General features: G+C 45.5%; 1 protein-coding gene across 3 annotated transcripts in view; it reads right to left on the bottom strand.

Annotated features, from left to right (window-relative positions):
• LOC309604732 (uncharacterized protein) overlaps positions 1-17,215 on the bottom strand; it is a 36,549-nt gene extending 19,334 nt beyond the window's left edge. For all 3 annotated transcript variants that reach the window (XR_014231028.1, XR_014231029.1, XM_082339677.1), the window contains exon 1: positions 1-17,215. This exon is cut by the window's left edge. The gene's annotated coding sequence lies outside the window, so the exon portion shown is untranslated.
• Between the last annotated feature and the right edge of the window lie 795 nt (positions 17,216-18,010).

The raw sequence follows: 18,010 nt of genomic DNA on the forward strand, positions 1-18,010 counted from the left end.
CATCCTTGTGGAGTGGTGATAGCAGTCCTATTAAGCTCCAAGGGTGTGGGCTCATTCATCAAACTATCTCTGGGGCTTTGAGGCCTAGAGCGTTTGGGGGAAGCCAAGGAGGTTCCGTGCTGGCTAACCTTGGTTTTGTGGACAACTGTCATCAGACTGGACCATCACTGAAAAGTATAGACTTCAGCTGCCAAAGGAATTGAAAGGTGGTCTGCTGCAAACAATGAGGGCGCCTAGTTGAGGCAACTTGGTGACACTTGCCGGGAGAGGCCTCTCAGCATCTGGCTCTAATCCCCCCCCCACCCCCCGGCTCCGTGTTGTCAGCAGTCATCTAGCCCCTCATAGGCTCCAGCACCTCTGAGAAAACAGAAAACCGTTCTCCAGAGTATTCACACCTGAACACTTTTAGAGGGCTGGGTAATGATTATAATTTTAACATTTTAAAATCTTCATTTAAATCTTCAAGTTAATTCATGCAGACTGAAATCTGCCAGGGAAGTACTCTGCATACACTTTTTGTCTGGCTTGCATTTTGAAAGGTTCACAGACCTGTTGGAATGCTGTCTTCCCCACCCTCACTCTTCTCCAATACACACAGTAGAGGCTGGCAAAACAGTGAGAGCTTGTGCTAACCTTGATCAAGTTACTGGATCTATCTGGGGCTCTGTTTTCAGATCTGGAAAATGAAGATGCTTTATTAGGTGATTTCTGAGGTCCTTCTAGACCTCAATGACTATAACTGTCATTCATCTACCTTGAATAGAAAACAAGAGGTCTTTCAGTATTCTAGATGTTCTAACTAACCTACATTAGAAAACAATGAGAAAAAAAGTCTATATCCTCCCACAACCTGGTGTTCTAGTTTCTCAGCCCCTTGAAGGGCCTTCAGAAATAAGCACCTAAAATATGCTTGGGATTGTCTTCATGTCGGTGACATCTCCATTTGTCAAGACGTAGCAAGGCATGCCCTTCTCCCTTGCCCCAACCCAGGAACTCCACAGTTGGACAAACTCTTCCTCACCCTGCCAAGGCTGTTTGAATGGACTTTTGTCTTTGTGTCTGCTTTTTCAACACCTTCATTATGACTCAAGTCACTTTTTAAAAACTAATATATGTGAAACAGGGGAGGGGGACCTAACCAATTTTGTTTTTAAACTACAAGTCATATAACTTTGTCATCATTCTGTGTATAATTCAAAGGAAGTTTTTTTTTTTTCTTCTGGCAGAATTAAAGGACAAATGTTCACTCATTCGATCTACATGATAAAATGATCAAGGTGTATATTTAGATAGTGACTGTGTTATATCAATCTCTTTCTATTGAATATATATGTATTATTGCTAGAATCTTAAACTTGAAAAAAACACGTCTGCCACAAATGGCTAATGATAACAGTCCCTTCCTTAGTGCAACAGATACTGCCTCTTGCACTGAGGACATGGACAGTAGCAGAGTTAGCTGGCTAATGATGTCAACTGTGTATCTAATGATAGGATTACTAATGACTCAAAACCCATAAATTTTCCCCTTCCTTTTGCCCCCGACTACTTTGATCTTGGGTTACACGTTGGCTGAGGCATGGGAATGAAAGCCAGCTCACCTTGTTGCTGCTCGCAGCTGCGCCATTACCCAGCTCTGTGACCTGGGACGAGATTTTACCCTTTCTGGACCTAGGTTTCCTCATCTGTAAAGTGAAGGACTGGGGCTTGGGCCATCTCTAAGATACCTTCTTGCACTAACAGTCAAGGGTTTGGCTATCCTCCAGCCTGGAGAGGTTATCTGCTGCCAGCTACTGTTGGTTCTTGGAACTTCTATTCACATGAGCCTGATTCTCAGACTCGACCAGCTCTAAAAGCTCTTGGCCCTTGCACTCTATACTGCTCTTGCAGGAATCAAGACTGAAGCTTCTGCTCAGACTTGGGTTCAAAACCCCAGAGTCAGTGAGAACCTCCCCCCCATTTCGAGACTAATTCAAGAACTACAGCCCTTCCCAGGGTAGGTAGGTCATATTTCCTGTGTGTTTGTTCTGTCACCTGATGTTTGCTTATCTTCTGTTCAATCATTCGGGTGAACATTCCATTTTCTTTTTATCTTTTTTTTTTTTGCCTTCTTCAGATTCCAGCCAGTTGAGATTGTGGACCGCTATGAAAATGTTCCCTGTGGGCATTTCTCATCTCCATTCTCTTTATAAAGACGTTTCCAGGAAGGACTGTGATATAATTCCGTGGAATAGCGCCAAACAGGGTGGTATGTATCCAGGAGTAGCCTCTACAGGCTCCTGGGCCAGAGAAATAGCAGCCCCCAGTGATATGACCTGAGAGTTGGCAATGGCCTTGGCAGACCCTTCCCGTCCCTGACCCGCTGTGGGAGTGCGTGCACCCTTTCCCCTTGTCTGCAATGGGTATCAAACACCTTTCAATACATACAAGGTTGAAAAGCCACTAGAAAGTAACACACCTTATACAGTACTCTACTACTCATCAAAGAAAACCTTTATACAGCACTTAAATGGAATATTCTTTCTGGAATTGAAGACTTATTTTCAACTTCTCCCACGAGCTCTTTGCTCTTCTTTTCCTATGCTTATCCTTTCTTCCTTTTCTCTCTTTCCACATCCTAACTGAAAGCTGGGGGATGATTTTGGGATTATCTTGGGTTTTCTGTAACTTTTTTTGCTGCTAAAATAACTGAATGAGATCACGACCAGTTTGGAAGGATACACGGCAGCCACTATAATTATCTGTTACAGGCTGGCAGGTAAATAGAGAAGAGGTCTTTTGGAGCTCATGCAATGAAGCCTTGCGCGAGAAGGCCCATGTGGGGAAAATGAATGACTTCAGCCAAAGCAAGAAGCACAGTATTATTCTGGTAAAACAGAGTCTGCTGTAGGGAGCGTCTTTGCCTCCCCCTCTTCTGCTGGACCCAGTGCAGGCAGCATGTGGTGCTCGGGAAAGGCCTTTCTGGAAGGGCAAACCACAAGAATGCAGTCCTGCGTGTTGCCTCCTGAGCCAATCAGGGCAGCGATGACTGGCCCACATGAACGTGCAGACTGGTTCTGCTGTTTAACAGCTCATTCTGGGAATAGATACTCCTGTCATTGCCAGGCTAGTGGTGGGAGTGAGGTTGGGGACTGATCTGAAGTTTGGGATTTCAAGTTCATACGTGGCCAACCCAGGTTGGACAGTGTGTCCAGCTTTGCCCTGTTGGTACCTTGTTCCTGCCCTGTATATACAATTCCTTTGCCAAACTGGTATTTTGTCCTGAGTCTTAGGGCACAAGAGAGCAAACAAACAGATGGAATACATTAGCTACATCTCTTTTCTTAGGCCCTTTGCCGATATTAGTTAAAGCTGCTTTGCTCTTTACTTGGAAGTAGTTTGGACTCCACTTTCAAAGTAACATTTGCAAAGGGAATGCAAACCAGTGCTTTGTCATGATTCTTCATTTTCAGGGAATTTGAGATTTGAGTTCTTGGCTGAGTGAATGAGGCCTAAAAAGGCATGTCTTACCGAGCTGTGGCTGCAAAGATGCTGATCCGAAAGGAAGGCTGCTGCTTCTTCCTCCCCTCTGCTCACTCCCACATAAGCCCTCTCAACACCGGGCTGCTGGTTTTCGTCATTAGCTGCATCTGGAGGTGAATTTTGGCTGTCTGGGAACTCTTTCAGGCATTTACCAAGCCATTTAGAGAAAGCCCAGGGGTTGTGAGGGCGAGATTGAGTGAATGTGTGTATGACATGCAAAACCTCAAGCCGACAGGGATGGTCTCATCGGCAGCAGCAAGGGTCTTAATTTATTCAAAGATGCTGTTAAATATCAGCTGAAGGTCAGTGACATGGATGGATCTCACCAGCATAATGGTGAACAAAACGAGCCCTTCACAGGAGTATATGCAGTATGGTTCTTTTCATAAAAGCTACATAACAGGCAAACCTAATCTAGTCTGTTAAGATGTCAGGTGTGTGGTTACGCTTGGGGAGGGGATGGGTCGTGCCTGGAAAGCAACCAGAGAGGGACTTGGTGGAACTGGTAATGTTCTGTTCCTTGATCAGGGTGCTAGTTATACAGGTGTGTTCAGTTTGTGAACATTTATTCAGTGGTATTCTTGCAGTATATGCACTTCCTATATGTATATTATATTTCTTTTTTTTTAATTAACTCTTTTTTAACTTATTATTATTTATTTTAGTTTTGGCTGCTTTGGGTCTTCGTTGGGTCTTCATTGCTGCGCGCGGGCTTTTCTCTGGTTGCGGCGAGCAGGGGCCACTCTTCGTTGAGGCACGCGGGCTTCTCGTTGCGGTGGCTTCTCTTGTTGCGGAGCACAGGCTCTAGGTGCGTGAGATTCAGTAGTTGTGGCTCGTGGCCTCTAGAGCGCAGGCTCAGTAGTTGTGGCGCACGGGCTCAGTTGCTCCGCGGCATGTGGCATCTTCCCAGACCAGGGCTCAAACCCGTGTCCCCTGCATTGGCAGGCGGATTCTTAACCACTGTGCCACCAGGGAAGCCCTATATTATATTTCAATTTGTTACTGAGAGGCTGTTCTATGTATAGAGGAGTGGAAAGATCTCCAAGGTATACAGTTAAATGTGAAATGCAAGAAGCAGAACAGAATGTAGAATATGCTATTATTGGTGTAAAAAATATATGTGGGCATATAATTGTATATGAATAGAGCATCTCTGGAAGGATACTGGGAAGAGTGAGTGCCCCGGGGGTGCCTGGACAGAGAGGCGGGAGAAGAACTTGCTTTTTACTCTACGTCCTTTTGTGCCTTTTGAATTTCATATCATGTGCTTGAATATTTTATTCAATAAAATTATTCATTAAAATATTAAAGAAGACATTATGCTAAGTGAAATAAGCCACAGAAGGACAAATACTGTGTGAGTCCACTTATATGAGGTACCTAGAGTATTCAAATTCATGGAGACAGAAAATAGAATGGTGGTTGCCAGGGGCTGGAAGGAAGAGGGGATGGAGAGTTTTTGTTTCATGAATGGATGCAGAGTTTCAGTTTGGGAAGATGACACATGTTCTGGAGATGGATGGTGGTGATGGTTGCACAACAGTGTGAATGTACTTAATGCCACTGAACTGCACACTTAAAAATGGTTAAAATGGTAAATTTTATGTTATGTATATTTTGCCACAATAAAAAAATATATATTTGTTAAGGCTAAAGTCGTTATGAGGGAAACTTATACGTGCTAGCTCTGTCATTTGCAAGCTGTGTGACCTGAGGAAGTTACTTACCCTCCTGTGTATCCATTCCTTTGTTTCCTCATCTGTAAAGTGGGATAGTATTAGTACCTATCTTATGGGATTGTTGTAAGAATTAAATGAAAGAATACATGTAAAAAGCTTAGAATAGTCCTTGGAACAAACGTGCTTAAGAAATGTTGCTTATGATTATTATCATTTTTGCAGACTTCTAGGTGTAATACCATCCCTTTCATATTTTGTGGAAAGAATCTATATACATGTGTGTGTGAGTATGTGTGTGTGTGTGTGTGTGTGCGTGTGCAGCTAATGTACTCGCTCATGCATCCATCATGTATTTATCAAATACCTTCTGTGTGCCAGACATTGTGCTAAGGGTTGGGTAGACAGTGATGAGCATGGATTGTCAGGGTAGAGAATGGTGGTGACGATGAGACTCCTGTTTAAATAGGGAGGTCGCAGGCGGCCTCTCTGAGCAGGTGACAGTTCTGAGTAGCTAGTAGCAGAGTCCTGAATGGACCAGACACACAAAGACTAGAAGGGCTTTCCTGACAAAAGAAGTAGAATGCTGCAAGATCCCAAGTTTGAAGGCCCTTTGTGGGTGAGTTAAGGAGGAGAGTAGTGTGAGAGGAGGATGGAAGGTACATAGAAAATTCTAGAAAGAGGGGGAAGGAACTGTTCAGAGTGGTTTCTGCTAGGGAGTGGGACTCAGGGAGGTGTGGGGAGGAGGGTGTGGAGTGGAGAAAAGGAATTTCGCTTTTCACCTCGTTCCCTTCTACACTGTTTGAATTATTTGCCGTAAGCATGTATCTTATTATTAGGGGGAAAAGCTGGTTAATAAAAAAATTGAGGAATTTTGATGATTAATAGTAAGGAATCTAATAACCTTTCCTTCTTTCAAGAATCACCTCATCTCAACTCTCTTGTTATTTTCCATGCATCAAGAGAGTAATGTCATTGGTCTGAAGTTACCTTCTCCTCTTATGTATTCAGCCATCTCTCTTTTTGAGCTGCTAATAATTTTTTTCAATTGCCTTCAGTGAAACCCTTCAATCCTCTCTTCCACTAGGACTATTTTTACTTTTTTAAAAAAGACCTTTTAAATTCATGTAGGATTCGTGCTTTGTGGTCACTGCAATGGCAGATGCGCCCAGAGGCAGGTGCTCAGCCTTTTGGCCAATTGGAATAGGAGGAGAGAGGCGAGGGGGACCAAGGGACTGAGGGAGAAGGAAGAAATAAAGCACTGGGCCTGCGAAATGAACCCCAGAGGCTCTCTGGGGCTGCATGCGTCCCTTGTCTGTACCTCCACCAGGGCGCCCAGCGCCTTGTCTAAGTTAGGCAGGAGTGAGAGTTTCCCTGTAGAGTGTTCTGAAAGGCAAAGAGGTTCGCCTTGGCCAAATAGAAGTCTAGCAGTGCTAAGACCACTTAGACTCAAACTTTTGAGTCAAGACAACTGATGACTGATGACGTGCTCTAGGACAGATCTCCAAATAGCCCGAGGCAGTGTCGGGGGGAGGGGTGGCTTTGATCTGGAAGTCTCCTGGCATTTTCAATCCTCTAAAGTGAGCTGGAGTTAGAAAGGAGGAAAACAGAGCATCTGATCTGCTCTTGGCCTGCCTACCTTGCTGACCATGTCATTGCCTACATGGCCCAGGAGAAATAAAGTGAATAACACCAATTTGGAAACTTGCACTGGGCAATTTGTATGCCCAGCCCGTGTCCTAAATGTCTCTTCAGCGTCCCCTTTGTTTATTCTCTGGACATTTTGATACATGTTTCCCATCCAGAAGCAGTACTTTAGTTGCAGCTTTGTCTTTGGCATCTGGTCAGATGTGACACGTAGGTTTCTTCTCTTCTGAGCCTTGGCACTGCCCTTCCCGCTGTGTGCCATGTCCCAAGTCCTCCTCTGCCAGACAATTCCACACACTGCAGGGGAGCTTTTCCTTTCAGGTGTAACCCATGCAATCCTATTCCAGGAAGACTTCCTCTCTCCCCATCACTGTGTTTAGAAAACTCACTCTTTGCCAACTAAGAGTAATGATATTAGTAACAAGCTAGTATTTATTGAGTGCTTATAATGTATCAGGCAAGATTCTGAGTGCTTTACGTGGATTAACTCATTTAATCTTTACCTTTATCGTGACTCTCTGAAGTAGGTGTGGTTATTGTCCCTGTTTACAGATGAGGAAACTGAGGCCTGAAAGGATTGCTTCCACAGCTTTCCTTTCTGCTGGGGTCTCTGCTCTGAGCAAGCCAGCCGTTCTCTGTGCACATCAACAGCCCCTGCCTAGGGGCCTGGCTCTTGGTGAATAATCTCTCCTTGATCTCCTTCACTCCTCATCTACTTTCGCATCCTAAGCAAAAAATGTGTCCCTGGATTCCTCCTGCCAGCTCCATCTGTGAAGCATGTGAGCCGATGTTTGAATAAGAATGACTAAAGGGGAAAGCGGTTTTATGAACTTCGGACTGCGAGCTCAAGGAAGAGAGTGAGTCAGGCCTCCACATTCCTGAAATACTTTTGGGAGGCTCAGTGACCTCAGACAATAAGAACCTGAGGCAGAGCTCTCCGGATGTCCTTGGGAGGCCTCCCGCGAGGAAGAACGCGAGGGCGGCCTCTCGTGTGCCGCGCTGCGCGGGGTTGAAGGCCACTGCCCGGCAGAGTGGCCCGCAGCTACCGAGGGCCTCCACGCTTCTGCCCAGGCTGTTCCCTCTGCCTGGGATGCCTTTCCCTAAGCCCTCGTCCACTCCTGTCTCCTCCTTGGGCTGCTCCAGGCAGAATCAGAGGCTCCACAAGGCTTTGTGCATGCCTCTCGCACCCCCAGACTCCGCGCTCCTAGAGAAATGTGCTGGCAACGTGTCTGCCCAATACACTCCTTATACCTCTGAGGTTGGCGACAGCTCCAGGGTGGAGGGAAGAGTCCCGTCCTGGGAGGTGGGAGATGTGGGTTCTGGTCTCATCTCTGGCCTTGGCTATGCTGTGTAACCTCCTCTCACATTCCCGGGGAATTAAAATGATTTGTTTTGAGCTGCCTCTTCCACAGATGGTGACCTGCCGAAGGACAGGGACATTTAACCCCAGACTCTGGTCTCAGCAAGGAGCAGGCACACCTCTATTAAATAAGTTTAAGTAATCGCGGACAAATCTTTCTCCTTGGCTCTTACCTCCATCCAACCCTTTCCTTACCAGGTTTAACCCCATAATTGGCCTAGCGTACAACCATCCACAAAGGGAAAGGATCATCCACCAAGTCCAAAAAAAAAAAGTGATTTTTCACGTGTGTGTTGAGAGAGCAGCACAAACCAGAGGCTGCACACGTGTGAATTGTGAAGAATGACTGGCCCCACACGTGTGAATTGTGAAGAATGACTCTCACTCAAGATGAACCACATGTTACTGCAGGGAATCCTTCCGAGATCCTTGAGCAGGGAATGAGTGAGAGGCTTTACTTGGGGCCCATTTTGTGGATGGAAAAGCTGAGGTCAGATTCACAAGCAAGAGAGTTCTCCAATAGCTGCAGCCACTTTCTTTCTTTTTTTTTTAAAATAAATTTGTTTATTTATTTATTTATTTTTGGCTGCGTTTGGTCTTCGTTGCTGCACGCGGGCTTTCTCTAGTTGCGGCGAGTGGGGGCTACTCTTCATTACGGTGCGAGGGCTTTTCATTGCGGTGGCTTCTCTTGTTGCGGAGCACGGGCTCTAGGCGCGGGGGCTTCAGTAGTTGTGGCTCGTGGGCTCTAGAGCACAGGCTCAGTAGTTGTGGCTCCCGGGCTTAGTTGCTCTGCGGCATGTGGGATCTTCCTGGACCAGGACTCGAACCCATGTCCCTTGCATTGGCAGACAGATTCTCAACCACAGCACCACTAGGGAAGCCCATGCAACTACTTTCCAAAATGAGCAATAAGTGAAGGATAGAACCAGGACACGAAACTAAATAGGCTGTGAGTTGTTGGTCTAAAGGCCAAGACTTAGGCGCTCCAGTCCCCCGACTCCTTAGGAAAAGTGCTTTCCACGGTCTGCCCAACACACTGGTTAAAGCTACTGAGATTGGCAACAGCACCCAATGCCAAGGAAAAAGCCCTGCCCTAGAAGTGGGAGATGTGGATTCTATCCCCATCTCTGGCACCTATGAAGTCAGTGGCCTTGGCCATGTCACAACCTCCCTTGTCACCTCACCTGTGACATGAAGAGGGTGGCTGGGGGTCTGTGACTCCTACTCACTTCTGCTCTCCCGTGTCATCTACACAAATGTTTCTCCAGTGACCAATCTGGCACTTGCCCTGGCCTCTACTTTTACATGTAAAAGGGCTGTCACCTGTCAGTTCCAGCCTCCATGACAGGAAGGAGGGAGTGTGGGTAAGTGCAGGTACATATTGGCACACATTCAACCAGGCAAATGGGATTTTTATTGCCTAAATGAGTTTAAAATTTAAAAATGAGTTTCAGGCTGAACAGGGGAGGCCCCCTTCCCCCATCCCATCCTTGCCTTCATTCTTGCCCACTGGCCCATCCGCACCCCACACCCCGGCCCAGTGGGGGCCTTTCTGTCATGCTGGCCACCAGTGGAAGCTGCCTAAGGAAGCTCGGTTCTGCCATCCTAATCAGAGCTGCCCTGGTTCACCTTGCTGCACCTGCCAGATGCCTTCTGCTACCTCCCAGGTAGTTAATGATCTCCCCCCTGGGCAGAAGAGCCCTTTAATAATTTACCAGAGTAGATAAAGAAAAAAGCATAGTTCTCTACTTGGAGGCCAGTTAGGCTGGCAATTCAGACAGTATGGATGGAGTTAAGATTGACTTCAATTTCAAACCTAGCTCTTTTGTATAGGATTCCTGCCTTATAGCTATGTATATAAAGTCTTATCAGAATCTTCATTCATATATTTAAACATCCCAGCCCCACTGTATCATCAGCACTTTGGGGCTCCTTCACTGCTTAGGGGAATTAGCTGCACAAAACAAAAGACACCAAAATACCCTAGGACAAAATGAGATTTAAACATTTAAAGAACTGCAGAGAAAGAAAGTTACGTTGCATTGTCTGACCTCTTGAGTTCCTTATTAGAATTTGAAAAACAATTTTTTGCAGGGAAATGTACATTTCTTTGAGTCAAGAGTGCAGATTCCAAGAGACGGCAGTGTGGTGCAGTGATAAAAAAACACATGCTTTGGAATTAGAGATCTAGGTTGAAATCCTGCCTTCAACAAATTGTGAGACTTTGAGGAACTTAACTGAGGTTCTCTGAATCTCTTTCCTTATCTGTAAAATGGGAGTAATAATTCTGTCCTTGGGATTTTTTTTCATGAACCCTAAATATGTAAAGAACAACTTGGCACACAGTAGACAATAAATGAAGCATCCTTCTCCTCATCTCCCTCATCATCATCAGGCTTGCCCATATCCAGAAAAAATTGGATTTTGAGAAGACATGAGAAAAAAAAAAATACTCCCTCTCAAAAGTTTAACAATGAAGTTTAATAAGGGTAAATATGGTAGACTGTAACATTTGTGGCCCCCAATGAACCACACCTCTTGGAATCCATGACTTTGTGCAGTTCCCTTCCACATTGACTCTGGGTTTGACCATGTGACTTGTTTTGACCAATGATGCATCAGTAAGTGCCATACTCAGAGGTTTAATAGGTGATTGCACACTGGGGCTTGTCTTCCTGGAACACTCCCTCTCAGAAGCCAGCTTTTGGCTGTAAAGAAGCTCAGGCTAGACTACAGATGATGAGAAGCCACAAAAAGAGAGACCCTGGTGGATAAGGGCCCATCTCAGACATTCCAGCCCAAGCCAGCCTCCTAAAAGAGTGAGGAACTGCAGGAGTAACCACCAAGCTAAACCTAGTCAAAAAACAAAATAAGTCACTGCTGTTTTAAGCCACCAAATTTTGGAAGGGTTTGTTACACAAATGCCAAGTCCTAAATTTACATTAAGGAAGGTCAACAATATAAGTAGAAATGGCAGATTATCCTTACAGAAGTTCACATGAACTGGACCATGGGATTTCAGTTAACCATAAGCATTGACATACTGCTAAAAAAACTAAATGCAAGCTTAGCCTGCTTTCTTTAAACAAATGAACTGGTTGATGGACCATACAGTTATTAAGTGCCTGCTGGTTACCAGGCTTTGTGTCGGGGTCTGGGGATACCAAGAAATTTAAGACCCAATTCTCCTGTACCATACTGTCTCTTGGATTCTGAAATTTAAGCCTTTACTTGCGTTGGGGGCTGGGAAGACAAGAGAGAAAGTGCTCACAGTTTAGTAGGGAAGGTGGATATGTAAATAGAAGGACACTTTTAGGTCCCTTAAGGAACCAGATAGACTTGCTGGAGTCGGCACTCAGGGAAGATCTAGTGGGCTCTGTTAACCCACCAATATCCCATTTTTAGAGTGACCTTGACAAAACTCAAGTGTATCTGGAAGCAAACAACCAGGAAATGAAGGCCTGAAGACCAGATCATGTGAGGAATAATTGTAGCCACCATAAATGTTTCTCCTAGGAAAAAAACAAGGAAAGGAAAGAAAGGCTGGGAGTGCACTTTGGGATGGAGGATGGAGCACATACTTAGAGGACTTTAACTATGACATAAGAAAGAGAATTAAATTCATTCTGAAAAGCGCTGGGAGGAGAACCATAAACAGTTACTAAAACTATAGGGAGATGGGTTTCAACTTAATATCGGAAGAATGGCTAACATGTCTGGAGCATGAGTTGCAGAAAGAGGCAGAGCGGGCACTATCTCTGTCAGTGAGAAAGGTTGGGGTCAACCCCTGCCAAGCAGGTGGGGAGAGGCTTCTGGCAGTAGGTGGAGTCAGAAACTTCTAAGTCTCTCCCAAGTGTAAGGCCCCCCAGTTCATCCCCAAAGTCCTGTCATCCTCATCCTGACTGAATAATCTTATGAAGTAAAACAGATGATACCGGTCTGCCAGTAGTGAGTGGGAGAATTGTCCACCGATGGTGCAGAAGGCCCAGAGCTCAGAGATTAGGGGTATGAGAATTCAAGCCTCAAAGACCCATACCCACTCCCTTAGATGTCTCTCACCACTCTGAAGGGCTCGTGAGAACTTGTGTTTTCCAGGAATTATTTATCATGCCCTGGAGGCAGACTCAGAGGAGCAGGTCAGGCAAATATGAGCCTGCAGATTTAGCAAGCGTGGACAGTTCCAGAAGGACGAGGGACGAGGACTAAGCGAGTGTAAGGAAGTCATCTGGCATTTCTGATTAGGTATTCTGCTCTGTCCCAGAACCGTTGTCAGGGTACCTAACTGGCTCTCTCCTGCTTCTCTTACCCTCTAGCCTGTAAAACTATAGGGGAGATCTTTCCAGGGATGTGGGCCCCATTTCCTGTTGGTGGGTCCTACAGCACCAATGGTACCAGGACTAGAGAGAGGACTACAGATTCATAGGTTCATGGGAAACAGCACGTCTGGGAGGTCAAGTTTAGGATTTCCTGGAGACCTTGCAATTATGGGCCCAGTCAAGGGCCGTCTTCTACCTCTCAGTCACCAGCTCTGGTGAAATGAAGGGAGGGACTGCAGAGAGCCCGCTGACCCGTCTTTCTCGGGGGCTTCTCAGGCTCTTGCACAGCTGTGCCTTTTCACAGGCTGTTCTCGCCACCCCGGTTTCCCTTTCTCCCTTCCCCTTTTCTACCAAGACCCAACTTCCAGATTCTACCCCCTGTAAAACCTGCCCCAACTCTCTCAGGCCGAGGCAGCCTCGTATCTTTCAGCAGAGCTTACTGTAACTAGACTGCGAGGCCAGAAACTGTCTTGTTCACCTCTTTCTTCCCCAGAGGAAGGGGCCCGGAACCTGGAGTGTCTCTGCTGCTCAGCACACGTGGTGGAACATGCGGCACGCTCCCTCACCCCCAGATGCGTGGCACATGCTCACTGATGCTCTGTTCCGCGCAGGGCACATACCTGCATTATCGCTGTGGCCCATCTCTCTCAAGTTGGAATGCAACTCTGGTCAAAAATAACTTCATTCTAAAGTAAATGAAACAAAGGCAACTGTGGTTTCCATCTGTTCCCTCTGCAATGGGGAAGCCCTGGCACCTGGGGGAGGGGATTTGGTCTAACGTGGGCCCGAGCAGACCAGGAGCCCTCAAGGAAGAGAGGCCAGTCTCGGCAGAAACCCTTCAAGCCACTGACCCAGCACAAAGGCTCTGCTGTGAGGAAACTCAATATAAGGGTGTGCCTTGCTCCATGGGAACTCGATACACAAAAATCCGAAGTCATAAAATAGATAAATCTGGGGTGGTTACTGACTTTACAAGAGGACTCTCCAGCAGCACCTCTGAATAGCCAGCTCCCACAGTCTACTTTACCTCTGATTTTATTTTCAGGCGTTTGATATTACACACCGGTTTTCAGCAGAAACATAAATAGGTCCCCGGGGAACCTGGTGTCACAGTGTGTCTGGCCAGCAGCTTGTTGACCAGGCCTTAAGGTGAGCGGGTCTGGAGCTGCCCTAAGTGCTGAAGGGGCTGTGTTTCAGGAGCCCCCTCCAAGCTCCCCGAGTCTGACTGCTTCCAATGGCAGGAGCAATAGGAAGAACCAGGAGCAATCTGGACCTTCTTGCCTCTACCTGAGTGGGCTGATTGATTGCTCAGGGGAACATAGGATTTGTATCAGCTACTCATTCATTCATTCACTCACTCACTCGTTCATTCAAAGGTGTTTGCTATGGGCTTGCTGTGTGACACTGCATTAGGTGCAGCAAAGCAGAGAAGACTGTAAGGAGGGTTCCTGTCCTCTAGGAACTCACAGTCTGGTGGGAAAGACAAGTCCTGGATTTCATTGATTCTTGAAAGTACATGTTTTCATCCTTTAAGAGCTCCGAAATCACAATGCATCTTACTTCAGGTGTGACTAGTTTAACTGGCTGGGTTTTTCTTAGTGGTATGTAAAAGGATGATGTTACCTTGCAATCGTCAGCGTCTTAGATGAAACAGGGTAGATGAATGTGCTAAGTAATGGTTTAATGCCACAGAACTCCAAGTGGGATTTGATGTTGGAAGGATAAAATTAGGCCCCTGTGTGAATATACCTCATGGGTTTCCTGTTGCCGAGAATGTGTGTCACAAGTTTGAAATAATGTCCCTTGTCCACAGTTATCCAGGGAATCCAGGCTGGAGTAGCCTTGCCCTTCCTCCATTCTGGGAGTGGGAAGTGGTAGCCCCACACCCTGATTGCCTTCCATGTGGGTCCTGAGAAAACCAAAGGAGCAAAGCAGCAGGAACAGGTCTGGGTGGCAGCCCTTCAGGAATGAGGAAATTGGTGTTGGATCTCTGACTCTTAGATGGCAAGTCCTTAAGTCCTTGGTCAGCTGGACCTTCCAAGACCCAGCACTGTGCCTGGCCAATAATAAACAGGAATATAAACAACTCTGTGTGTGTGTGTGTGTGTGTGTGCAGATAGATGTAAATATATGTACAGATATATGTCAAATGAATGAACTTCTGTTATGGAGGCCAAATTTTTATTACAAAAAAGGTTCAACGTGACTGCTAATCTTGACTTCTTGGCCCAAATTTGGAATGATTTCTTACAGTCTGTCTAATGTTACAGGGGATTTCTTCCCTATCTCTTTTTGGCTTCATTATCCCTTACCCAAAAAAACAGTGGCTCCTGTTGCTGGTACTGAACTGTTGCCCTGTTCTATTTATTTAAATGGCTATGTTCCCATCGCAAGCCAAGAGATCTGGTCTCTAACTTTTGAAAGCATAATGAGGATGTACAGCTTCTAGGCAGATGACAGTGAAAGTGACGGTGGGGCTTAAGTAAGTTCTTAGGAGCATATGCAGATATCTGGAATGGTTTAGACCAAGTACATTGACATAATAGCACAATCCAAATCCTCTGAGTTGGTTCTCATTGATGTAGCAGAGAAAGGCTATGAATCACTTTATAATTCTTGCCCATACAGAATGTGAAGACACTTGGCTGTTTAATTACGCCTTTTCTTGACATTCACTTTGATTGTGAGTGCAATTATGAGAGTTCTTTCTCATCTGGAAGAATAGATGAGGTTTTAGGAGCCAGCATGGAGCTGCCCCTGTGGCCTTTTGTTTACATGTCACACACTGCAGGCTTTAAAATCCTGGATGAGAAAACTGTATGCAGCTAGCAGGAAGCATGAACATCATTCGAGAAGGATCCGGAAGCCACTAATGGGCTGGCCTCCTTCGAGAATCTGACGGTGGCACAAACACAAGAGCGTCAGGTGGCAGCGACCAAGTCATCCAGGCCGCTTCTCTCTGGGCTTTTTGCCTTCGCTGCTGGATCCAAGTAGTCACAGGGCCCTCCTCGGGTGACCTACCAGTGGGTCAGGCCTAGGCTGGATCCTGTCAGTCTGAGATCAACCTGTCATATTGAGGCTGTCATGTGGGAGAAGCAGACTGATTTTCAGCTTGTATCTGGTGGTGCCAGTGCTACTTCATCCCCTGCAGGATGGCAGCACGTTACTGTGGCGGTGGGGGATTTCCAAAGGTAATTCCCACAGAAGGGACTGGCCTGTCCCCATCACCAGGTCAGGTCTTCTGTAGGTCCCTTCTGAGGGCTGCTTTTCTTCTTATCAGCTAGAAAAACTAAGATCAAAATGGCTGCTACTTCTCAGGTCTTGTCTGAGACCATAACTTTGCTGGCTTTGATAGAATTCCCAGGCTTCAAATACTTTGGGTTTTTTTCCAGTTTTGGAGGTACTTCCAAGTAGCAAACTCCTACTCATCCCTCAAGACCCAGTTCAGATGTTTTGTCCTCCATGAAGCTTTCTCTGACTACCCTGTATGTTCTCATATTTCTAGGTTCTCTAATGCTCTTACTACGCACCAGAATTATTTGTATACATTGCTACCTCTGTTAGATGTGACAACTCTGTGGCCAGGGACCATGTCTCGTTATTTCCTTGTTGGTCACCCATGTCTTGCTGGCCTGTAGCCTGTCAAGTGCAACTGTTAGGTAAAGGAATGAAAGCATTATATTTCTGCCAAATATTTGTTTGTTGGTTCATTCACTTACATCTAAAAGTATTTTCTTCTCCTTTGGATGTGGTTATCTCTGTGTTGTTTATAACGTCCATAGGCCTCAAAAAGGGCCAAGTGTAAAATCATCAGTTAGGAAGATTTTAGCTGTACCAGTTGGTTTAACAAAAAATAGCTTGAAGAACAGGAGGTTTATTATCACACTAAACAGGAGGTGTGGATGTCAGGGGGGCCGAGGGTCGGGTGATTCAACAGCTCAGTGATTTCTTCAGGGACCCAGGGGCCTCCCACCTTCTGTTCTGCCATCTTCAGTGTATCAGTGATGCCTCCGTCCTGAGCTCAAGGCGGGTGATGTCCAGCAAAGAAGAAAAGCATTTCCTCTTCTAGTCTCTTTCTATTATCAGGGAAACCCTTTCTCAGAAGTTCCCCCAGGGGATATCTCCTTGAGTATCAGAATTGTCATAACCTATTGTTGATAAGGAAATGAGACCATTATGCTGACCGAAGCCAGTGCTGATGCAATCCCTGGGGTTAGGGGGAAACAGGGGACCCCTTCCCTGAACACATGGAAGGCGGAGCGCCTGAACAAAACTGGGGCTCTGCTAGCAAAGAGTCAAGGAAATGGGGGGTGGCTGTGAGGTGGGCATGCAATAGTGTCCCCACACCAAGTATTTAAATAAATTATGGCACATCAATAATAGAGTGAAAGTCTATGAAACCATTACAGTGACTGAGGAAGAACTACACGTAGCAACACTAAATGACTTTCAAGGTATAGTAAATGTAAAGCTCTATGTATAGTCTAATCTTTTTTGTTCATAATAATAATACTAATAAATACCAGGTTAGGCACACCCCAAATCTAGAAGAAGACGACACACCATGCTCTTAAAAGTGGCTGCGTGTGGGGATGTGTGTGAAGGGGAGGGTTTACTAGAAACCTTCATTTTTGACATTCTGTATTTCTTATAGTATTGAATTTATATAAGTATGCCTTCTTTTGTTAAGAAAAAAACCAAATATTAAAGAGAACATTTTAAAAGGCCAAGTATCATTTTGAATGCAAGAAGTCAATTAAAGACACGGGCTCCTTTCCAAGAAAAAACTAACTTGGAACATGCGAGGGACCTCTCTGAAAGTTTTGCTCATGAGCCCATAATTTAAACTCCTTCCATGAATGAGCAACTTTTTTTTTTTTTTAAAGCTAGCCAATCTCCTGAACATGAGACCTAATTTTTTACAATACTGAATCATTCTCTGTTTGCTGGAGAAGGGCGTCACCCTTGCCATGGGACGCTGAGGATACTGACTCTCCTATAGGAAATCCACTGGCGGAAGTCTTCCCAGGAGCCATGGTGACACCAAGAACCAGCCAGGCTTCCCTGTAACCCAAGCGCTTTCCTGTGCCCCAAATGCCTCTGTCAGGGATAAGCTTGGAGAATAAATCCTGAGGTCCACCTTCCACTCTGCTAACTAACTATAACTACTCAGGAAAGTCCTCAATCTCTCTGGAGTTCACTGAATGCCTCTGAAAAATGAGTGTTATTTATGTGACAGTACTTGAAGTAAGCATTTTGTGTCATTAAAAAAAAAATTCTAGAGCAAACCCCCTGGCTATCTGTGATGATTCTACTGGCTCTTTGGTCACTATAAAAATAGATGGTTAAATTCAGCGGAGGTTCAGGATGCGGTGTGTATCTTTGATCAACTTACCCAGTGGCAGTTGGAAAATGTGACATGGTATTATAAATGGAATATGTACACTTCTCCAGAAATACACAGGCTGGAATGGTAGAAGGAAGCTGGG

This window comes from Balaenoptera borealis, assembly GCF_965194805.1.
Source record: "Balaenoptera borealis genome assembly, chromosome: 1".
Classification (NCBI taxonomy): domain Eukaryota; kingdom Metazoa; phylum Chordata; class Mammalia; order Artiodactyla; family Balaenopteridae; genus Balaenoptera; species Balaenoptera borealis.